The sequence below is a fragment of the Rissa tridactyla genome, chromosome W (assembly GCF_028500815.1).
Source record: "Rissa tridactyla isolate bRisTri1 chromosome W, bRisTri1.patW.cur.20221130, whole genome shotgun sequence".
Classification (NCBI taxonomy): domain Eukaryota; kingdom Metazoa; phylum Chordata; class Aves; order Charadriiformes; family Laridae; genus Rissa; species Rissa tridactyla.
In genome coordinates this window covers 25,342,715-25,352,603 of record NC_071496.1, presented here as the reverse complement: position 1 = coordinate 25,352,603, position 9,889 = coordinate 25,342,715, and positions in this window count along the sequence as shown.

The window sequence follows — 9,889 nt, the reverse complement described above, 5'->3', positions numbered from 1 at the left end:
TCATCCCATTCCCGTATCTGCTATACATCATAAGGTAAAGCCGCGGAATAATTGCATCCCATCCTGTACCTCATGTAGCTTCACAAGCATCCTTATCAGGGAACCACAGATGTTGTGTCCTTCATGCCAGCTGCAGCTATTTTCTACCTCAGAAGCCTCTTGATTTTATACTTTTCCTTAATGTGTGAACAGTGCTGTACTTTTGTATTTTTAGCCAATTTGGTAATTATTCCACAGAGGCCAAGAGGGAAAGGGCATGAACAAAGCTGGGAGAGAAAGAGACTGACACATACCAGGAGGGACAGGGGGAGGGGAGAGGGAGGGTCCAATTCAGATTGAGAGAGAAGCTAAGACTAGGGGGAAGTGTCACACAGAGAGAGAAAGAGGCAAAGGGGGGGTATCCAAAGTTTTGGGAGAGGCCAAAATGGGAAGGAGGGGCGGCCGAGAGTGTAAGAGCTTGAGTAGGGAGCTGAGACTGAGAGTCCTAGTTTGAGGTAAAACAGAACCAATTTTTTTTTTTTTTCTGGTAATCTTACTTTTCAGTTAAGTCTCTTCTAACTAACTGCACTTTCTGCATATGGGGGGGCAAGAAAGAAAGGGGCTGAGGGCAAGACAAAAAGAGGGAAGCCAAGACAGAGAGAAATGTAGAACTAGCAAGAGAGATGCAAAGGCTAAGAGAGGGTAGAGAGAGGAAGAGGTCCAAATGCGCATGAGAGAGAGGCCATAACCAAGAAGGGGGGGTGAAGGGGGTGAGACTGGGGGAGAGAGGCAGAGGACAAGGATGAGAGAGAGAGACTGAGACACGGCAAGAAAGACTTAAAGAGAGAGGGGCAGAGACCCAGAGAGGGAGGGCAATGCAGAGAAAGACTGAGACACAGTGATATCAGATTAAAGCCAATGAATAAAGGTAACCTGGTAGTTCAGCAAAATTCTTATGAGTTATAAATCAGTAGTGCCATTAGTACAAGACAGCATGAATAACAGGAAAAGTTATGAGTTTCACAGCTGGTTGGTTAAGAATAAGGCAGGTACCTAGGAACGGAAACAGACTGACCACCGAAACATACTGCAAGCCAAAGAAGAACCATATATGGCTAGATCGACTGAGTTCACCAAGCAGTCACCACAAGTTTTGGAGTCTACGGCCACTGAGGACCACCAGAGGGACCACCATGACTCGACCACGCATGCGTTCTATAGGAGGGGACTATGTAAATGAGTTCCAAGAATTTGAGTGAAGATGTATAACCATTCCGGGAAATCAAAATGCATATGTATGTGATAGCCTAATAAAAACTGTGTTGTGTTTGACATATGGTATGCACGCTAGGAGGAACGATCCCCCGTGCATCCAGCGCTGTAAATAAAGAATGCCTGCCTTCTAAAACTCAAAACAAGTCTTAGAGGGTTTTACGGTAACAACTTCAAGAAAGACTTAAAGAAAGAGGGGCAGAGACCCAGAGAGTGAGGGCAATGCGGGGGGGGGGGGCATGGGTAAAACAGATTGATACATGCCAAGAGAGGCTTAAAGACAGAGTGAGAGAGACAGAGAGGGAAAGGGGGAGGCCAAGGCAGAGAGAAAGGCCAGGACCGAGACAAGGGAAGGGGTGTGGTATTGAGTGAGTGAGACGGAGGGGGGGGAGGCTGAGACCAAGAGAGACCCTGAGAGAGAGAGAAGGAGAGGCAAGGTCCAAAGGCAGGGGGGGAGACTGAGACAAAGCAATAGGCTGGGACACAGAGAGAGAGAGTGAGGCCGAGAGAGAGGCAGAAGTGCAGAGAAAGAGAGAGAAATCCAAAGGCTTGACAGAGCTAGAGAAGGGCCGAGACAGGGAGAAAGGTGAGAGAGGGGCCAGGACCGAGGGGGGGGGGAGGGGCGAGAGAGAGGCTGAGACAGAGAGACTGGTCCAAATACTGACAGAGGGACAGAGAGAGGCGCGACTGAGAGACACCTGAGACAGGGGGTGTAGGTAGATAGGAAGAGGGAGAGGAAAAGGCAGTAAAACAGAGAGAGAGAGATTTATATTGAGGGGGGGAGAGAGAGAGATTGAGGCGTTTGGGGGGTGAGAAAAAGGGATAGATAGAGAGAAAGAGAGGGGAAAGCTGATACCAGGAGACAGAGAGGTTGAGAGTGAAGCCAAACGAGGGGGAGAGGGGTTGAGAAACACGTAGAGAGTGAGACAGAGAGACACAGACAGGAGCCAAGGGAGGGGGGAGAGCTACCTCCAAAGACTAGGGGGGCAGACCTAAAAAAAAAAAAAAAGGGAGGAGAGAACAAGAGGGGTGTGGTGAGACTGAGAGAGGAAGAGATCGATAAAAAAGAGAGATGGCAAGACCACGTGCATGAGAGAGGCCGAGACTGGGAGATAGGGACATGCTGATAGAACTCCAGAGAGGGAGAAGAAGGGAAGGAGAGGAGAGGAGAGAGAGTGGGGTGCCAAGACTGGATGAGAAAGAGAGCTTGAGACATGCCAAGGGCAAGAGAGGGCATGGGGGAAGGAGAGCTAGAGGGAGACAGAGTGAGACAGCGAGGAGTGGATGAGAGAGGCCAAGACTGACAGAGAGAAGGAAAGGAGGAGGGGTGGGGAGAGAGAACAAGGCTGTAAATATGAGAGAGATTGAGACCCGGGGGGGAGGGGAGAGAAGGCAAGAGACAGAGGCTGAGGCTAAGGGTGGGGGAGAAAGACTGAGACTGAGAAATGCTGAGAGAAAGAGCAAGAGAAGGAGAGGGGAGGAGCCGAGAGAGAGGCTGAAACTGAGGGACAGAGATTCAGAGATTGAATGAGAGCAAGAAAGATCAAGAACGAGTGAGAGACTGAGACCTGTTGAGAGAAAGAGAGGGAGGTTGCAAGGTAGAGGGGGAGATGCTGGGGGGAGGACAGGGGGGCAGAAAGAGAAAGACAGAGAGAGAGATGAAGACAGAGAGGCTGTGGACAAGAATGAGAGAGAAAGAAAGGTAGGGGGCTGCAGTAACTGAGAAGTCACTTCCAGGAGAGCAGTTTTGTTGTGTGTTTTTTTCTGTTTTGCTAGAAACAGGAAAACAGTCCCATCAGCTCTTTTATCACCACCATCCTACCTGCTACTCCTTTGTTCCCAGAAATAAATATGGTCTTTCAGCTCTGCAGCATCCCCATTGCTCTTTCTGATTCACTTGCTCTTTCTGCAGTAGCTGTGATCTCTAAGAGCATAGGGATGCAGTCTCTGTCCCAAAGCCTGGGTCTTGCTGCTTTCACAGTAATCACTAACAGGACAGTCTTGACTGTATACCCAGTCTTCTGCTTCTTCTTTGCAGCAGTGCCCTAAGGATAAGGGAACACATATAGGACCAGCCGGCACACCATAATGATCTCACAGGAAGATAGCTGCAAGATTGCCTACAACCACGGGCAAAGGGATTTCCCACACACACTCTCTGTGTGAGACACCTAAAAATTCAGTTTGGGATTCATAGTCTCATTGACCAGATATTCTGGCTTGCATGTTCTTTTTGGGAACCCCTGGGGATCCTTTCCTTATTATCCCTGTTATAGATTGTGGCCCAATAATTGACAGGAACCAGTCCAATTAATCAAATTAGTTTATTAAGCAAGCGGCAGCAAGCAAAACAGCGCTGGGCGGCCGGGGAGTCTTTGCTCCGCCAACGGCGCACACCCACTTCCCGAAAATAGCTGATTATATACTCTTCTGGTTCCCGTATATGTGTCAATCCTGGTATATTCTGTGTCTGAGCGACGTGTTGCTAGGGGGTCGGTCTTGTCCCGCCTCCTGGTGGTCGTGAGGCTGAAGGCTCCTCATCTTTATCGGTGTCCTTGGGGAGACTCTTTTCAGCTTATCGCACAACTTAGCTCTTCCCTTTGAAGTGTTAAAACACACCGGATGCCTGTGATTTAGGCCTTGAGGTGTCAAAGTGCACCAGATAGCACACTGGATGCCTGCGATTTAAGTATGTGAAGAGTCGAAACATTGTAATTTTTCACTAGCCTTTAAGAAAGCCTGATTTGATTAACAAACATGATTCTATTTATTACAATCCCCCCCCCCCTTTTTTTTTTTTTTTTTTTTATTTACCATTTTGTTCATCAAATCTTTGGAGTTCAGTGTGACTTAAAGCTAATGTTTCTTCTATTGCTGGTTCCTTATCTAATGACTCGTATTTAGCCCTGAGAAGCATTAAATGGGCAGCTTCCAGTCTGCCCTTTACAATTTCAATTACTTTGTTCAATATACAAGGGCCAAATGTTAATCCCAAAATTAATAGTATCATAGGTCCCGCGATGGTAGACAATAGCGTAGTCATCCATGGGGAATAATTGAACCAAGATTCATACCAATTTTGCTGTGCTTTTCTTTCTTTCTTTCTTTTTTCTAATCCTTCTCGTAGTTTTGTCATGGTGTCTCTAACTACTCCAGTGTGATCTGCATATACGCAGCATTCCTCATCCAGAGCAACACACAACCCCCCTTGCTGTGCAAACAATAAGACACCTACAAGATTTAGTAAAATTAAAATTAGAGTGTGGCGAGAAGGGTGGAAACCCGGCCGGTTAATAAGTTTAGTTTGAACACTCACTGCAATTACCCAGTCCTTTTCAGTGCTATCACTCCTCCCGGGGCATTTCGTGCGATTCCCTTGGTTAACACCGAGGCAGTCCTCCCAGTGTCTTTGTACAGTCCCACTCTTTGGGTTCTGTTCTCCACAGCTTTGTACTCCTCTGCCTCGCTCGTCGACTCGGTTGCGTCGAGCCACGAGGGGTATCATCTTCTCGGCAGCAGGGGTAGTCTTCAGGAGAATAAATGCAATTTTTAGTCGCTTGCTTCTGTGCATTTCAGGTGAATTGCACTGAACCCCTTTAAGTGTCTTGCGACAACACACTGTAATAATGTCAATTACAAATGGAGCAGGCTCGCGAGGGTGATAGCAATAGTACTCGGGTTTAATACCCCGTGCAAATATCTCCCGCCATTCACTAGATTGCTCCTGGATTTCACCATTAAATATTTTTATGTCTAGAGCCAATTTGGTGAGCTCACGCTCTTTGTCCCCACAAGGGTGGCAAACCCCTCGAGGGGGTATCCCGTAACGGCAATGGGTCCCCCTCCGTTCTCGACACTCTTTACAAATAAAACAAATAAAAAGGATAACAAGTACAGCTTAGAATGTCACACTTGATTCTTATGTCCCCTGTATCACTGTACCCCACCGATATGCTGTAGTCGCTCATTTGTACCACAGTTATATGTGTGTCCATTTACAACCTCCGGAAGGCAATCTTCAGATCTCCAGGCGGGCTTGTCACTTCCCAAGAATAGTCTTTTAATGGTCCTTTTACGCGGCTCGCATGAGTCCAGCCTCTCTCTGCTGTCCGGATGGCTGTTTCTGTGGTGAGTAAAACGAGGTAGGGCCCTTCCCAACGGGGGGTTAATGGGGACTCTTTCCATGATTTGATTAGCACTTTGTCTCCTGGCTTTATGTTATGCATGGCTACATCCAAGGGGGGTCTCTGTACTACTAAGCCCTTATTCCGCAGCTTTACTCTCCTAGCCATGAGTTGAATTATATAAGGTCTAATTTGTGAATTTTCAAGTTGGGGGTGGTCCTGCGGAATTTCTAAATCGTATGGCATCCCATATAACATTTCAAAGGGGGAAATTCCTACATCAGTTCGGGGCTATGTTCTTATATTCAATAGTGCTAAGGGGAGGCACTTTACCCATGACATCTTAGTTTCTAACATCAATTTTGTGAGCTGTTTCTTTATTTCCCCATTTACTCTTTCTACCTTTCCCGAGCTTTGTGGATGCCAGGGAGTATGATATTCCCATTTTGTCCCCAAAGAGGAGAGAGCTTCCCTTGCTATTTTTGAAACAAAATGGGAGCCCCTATCAGAGTCTATTACCTCAATGGATCCATACCTAGGGATTATATTTTCCAGCAAAGTCTTCACTACGGTTTGAGCGGTGGCTCTAGCTGTCGGGAATGCTTCCACAAAATGGGTTAGGTGGTCTATGATTACTAATAAGTATTTATATCGTCCCACCTTTGGAAGTTCAGTGAAGTCTAGCTGGATTTTAGCAAATGGTCTGTGAGCCAGTTCTCTTCCCCCCAGGGCTTTTTCCCGTAACTGATGTTTATTGATCCTTTTGCATGTCATACATTCGCTAACTATTCTCTTTGCTATATTGTATACACCAATGCACACATACTTTGTGGCAAACTGATCCACTAACGCCTGAGTTCCCCAATGGGTGTTCTCATGGAATTTTTGCATGATTTTCAAAGCCAGAGGTTTTGGGAGAACTTCCCGGCCATCCGGGAGTTTCCACTTTCCTTTTTCTGTCTCCCTGATTCCCATCTGAGTCAGCTTATCTTTTTCCTGCACTGTAAAACTCAGGATTGAGTGAATTTTTCCGTGTAGATGGCAATGGCTATACTTGGGGTTGTCACACTCATCATAAATTAGACATCTGCAAGGGACTGCATCGATTCCAAAATCCTTCCAACACTCATAACATGGGAATTCGTCTGATTCCTTTCCACAAGTTATACAGTCCTCCCGAGTTCTTTTAGTCTGGATCACCATTAATGCCGCTCTTTTTGCTTAAGCAAGATTGTTTCCTCTGACTAATGGGCTTAATCCTTTTTGGTGTCCTTTTAAATGTACTACGGCTATTCCCGCTGGTCCTCGTAATGCTTGTAAGACCTGGATTATTAATTCCTGGTGTATTAATCCTTTTCCTTGAGAATTTATTAAACCCCTTTCTTCCCAAATTTTTTCCAAAAGTATGCACTACGCCAAAGGCATATTTTGAATCCGTATATATGGTTCCAATTTTACCTTTTAAAAGTTGCAAGGCTCTTAATACAGCATGTAGTTCACAAGCCTGTGCAGACCAACTAGGACTCAGAGGTCCTGATTCTATTACACTAAATGTTTTTCCATCAATGATTGCAAATCCTGATTTTCTCTTTCCTTCAGCTACCCGGGATGATCCATCTACAAATAGCTTTTCTCCTTCTCCAAGTTCTTCCTCATCTAAATCTGGTCTGGTTTTTGTTTGCTCCTCAATGTTGTAAAGACAATCATGATTTATTTTGTCACTCGGCTCCCCATACAAAAACTGTGCTGGATTCTGCACGCTTGTTACCTCGAGTTCCAGTTTGGGAGAGGAGATTAGGATGCCTTCATATTTTAGGAGCCGGGCGTCTGTTATCCATTTGTCAGCTTTTTGTTGCAAAATTCCCCTGATGTTGTGAGGTGATAATACCCTCAATTCTCCTCCAAAGGTAATTTTATGGGCTTCCTCTACCAAAAGGGCTGCGGCTACTACCGCTTGAAGGCAGGTAGGCCAACCCCTACTTACGGGGTCCAGGAGTTTAGATAAGTATCCCACAGGTTTCTTTCTTCCTGCCCATTCTTGTGCTAATACCCCAAATGCGGTCCCTTCATCAACATTGATAAATAGATAAAATGGTTTCTTTACATCTGGCAGGCTCAAAACTGGGGCATTTACTAAATCAGTTTTTAGTGTTTCTAATTGTTTATCATCATCCTCCGACCATTTCAATAATCCATCCTTAGTTAATTTGGTGTAGAGGAACTTCACCTTTTTGCTATAGTTCTCAATCCATTGCCTGCAATAGCCAGAGAGACCTAATAATTGCCTAACCTGTCTTTTAGTTCTAGGAGCCGGTAACGACAATATGCCATTCACCCTTTCGGGGTCTAATTTCTTAGTTCCCTTGCTTAGTCTGTGTCCCAGATATTTTACTTCTTTCTCAACAAATTGTAGTTTTGATTTTGTTACTTTCAATCCTTGTAAACTCAAAAAATTTAGTAACTTAATACTTTCCTGCCTCACTTTTTCTTCGCTATCACCAGCTAGGAGCAAATCATCCGCATATTGGACCAGTGTGACTCCTTCACTTAACTCATACCCCTTCAGGATTTGTTCTAAGGCTTGTCCGAACAAGTTCGGAGATTCGGTAAACCCTTGGGGCAATACCGTCCGCCGTAATTGTTGTTTCCGATGGTTATCTGGGTCTTCCCATTCAAAAGCAAAGTAATCTCGGCAATCTTCTTTGAGAGGGCATGAGGGTTTGAGAGGGTTTCAAACCTACCTCCCTTCTCTAGGAAGGGGGTATTGTTTTATCCTGACTGGTATTTCTGGGTTCCTTATTGTTACTGAAAAGGGTTCAATATCTAACATACCTACTGTTTCCGGGGTGTACCAGACTTCAGGATTTATTTTCTCTTCATCTCTTACTCGTAAGGGACACAGTTTAATTTTTTAGTGTTTCATTTTTTTTACTTCTAAGCCAATTCCTAATTCAATCATCAAATCTCGGCCCAATAAATTATAGTCTGCTTCAGGCATGAGTAGCAGGGACCCCACCCCTACCTTAGAATGGGTTTCAAAAAACACATCCTTTATTACGGGTACTCCAAAAGGTTCTCCTTTTGCTCCAATAACCTGTATAGTCACCGAGGATATTTTACATCCTTGGGGCAATTTTTGAACGGTAGATCTTTCTGCTCCCGAGTCCACTAGGAACTCAATTTCTTGTTGCTGGGGACCCACTTTTAGTTTTATCAAGGGCTCTGGTTTTTTTTGTTTGTTTGTTTTTGTTTTTTTTCTCGGGTTCCCAGCAAATAGAGCCCCTGACACCCCTAGTCTTTGAACATTTTCTCATCCATCATTCTCTTTCTGCAGTCCTTTTTAACATGCCCTTTTCCTCCACAATAAAAACAAACCACAGTTCCCCATTCTCTCCCTCTTAAAGGTTTTCGGGTCTCCTGTCTTATCTGGCGAGCTTCAAACCCTTTTCCAGGGGTTGACGTCCTTTGCCCTTCTCTGACTGCAGCTACCAACATTCTGGCTTGTTTCTTATGTATTTCCTCCTCCCTGCGGACATACACTTTCTGGGCTTCCCTTAACAATTCATCCAAACCCCTATCCTGCCAATCCTCCACTTTCTCCAGCTTCTTTCTAATGTCCGTCCATGATTTAGCTACAAATTGGGTTTTTTCCTACCCCCTTGTTTCTTCTCTCTCAAGTGATATAGATTTACTCTAGTCTCTGACCTTATCCACAAGTGTGCATATTCACTCTCCTCCAGGCTAAAGGGTTCCTTAGAATTAACATAAATATGTAAAGCCTGGCATATCCAATCTTCAAAGGACCCAAAAACGGGCCAATACAGGTGGTCACTTCTAATTTGTTTCCCACCCCAAACTTCCATACAATAATGTATCATTTTTGCTTTATCCTTACCCTGCCTAGAAGGGTAATCATCCCAATATTTAATCATTAATCCTAACGGACTGTCTGGCGGTATCTGGGGTAACCTAACCTTAGGCACCGACCCACCCATGGAATCAGAAGGCTTGCTTTTCTTCTGTCCCATCTTCCGGAGTGCCTTCACACACACACACACAATCTTTTCCCCCTGTTCGTGGCCCAGTCCCTCGCGGGAGATGGGAACCACACTACTAAGGGGTCCGCACTTGCTTCGTCCTCAAGTGGACGTCTCACACAGGCACACTCCAGGATACCCAACCCCAACCGAACGGATCACCGGCCTATACTTACTCACTCCTGAGTCTTCGTTCGGGTCTTCGTGCACAAAGTTTACGGGGTTGCCGGCTTTTATTTGCTTGCTGCCGAATTTCGAGTTCGTCGGTAGAGGTTTTGGGTGTAAAAACCCCCAACAGGGGCTGCTTACTCAGCAGGGCGCCCCCCCCGTGAGGTTTACAGCCAAATTGCCTCTATCCGAGTCACGGCACCAAATTTGTTATAGATTGTGGCCCAATAATTGACAGGAACCAGTCCAATTAATCAAATTAGTTTATTAAGCAAGCGGCAGCAAGCAAAACAGCGCTGGGCGGCCGGG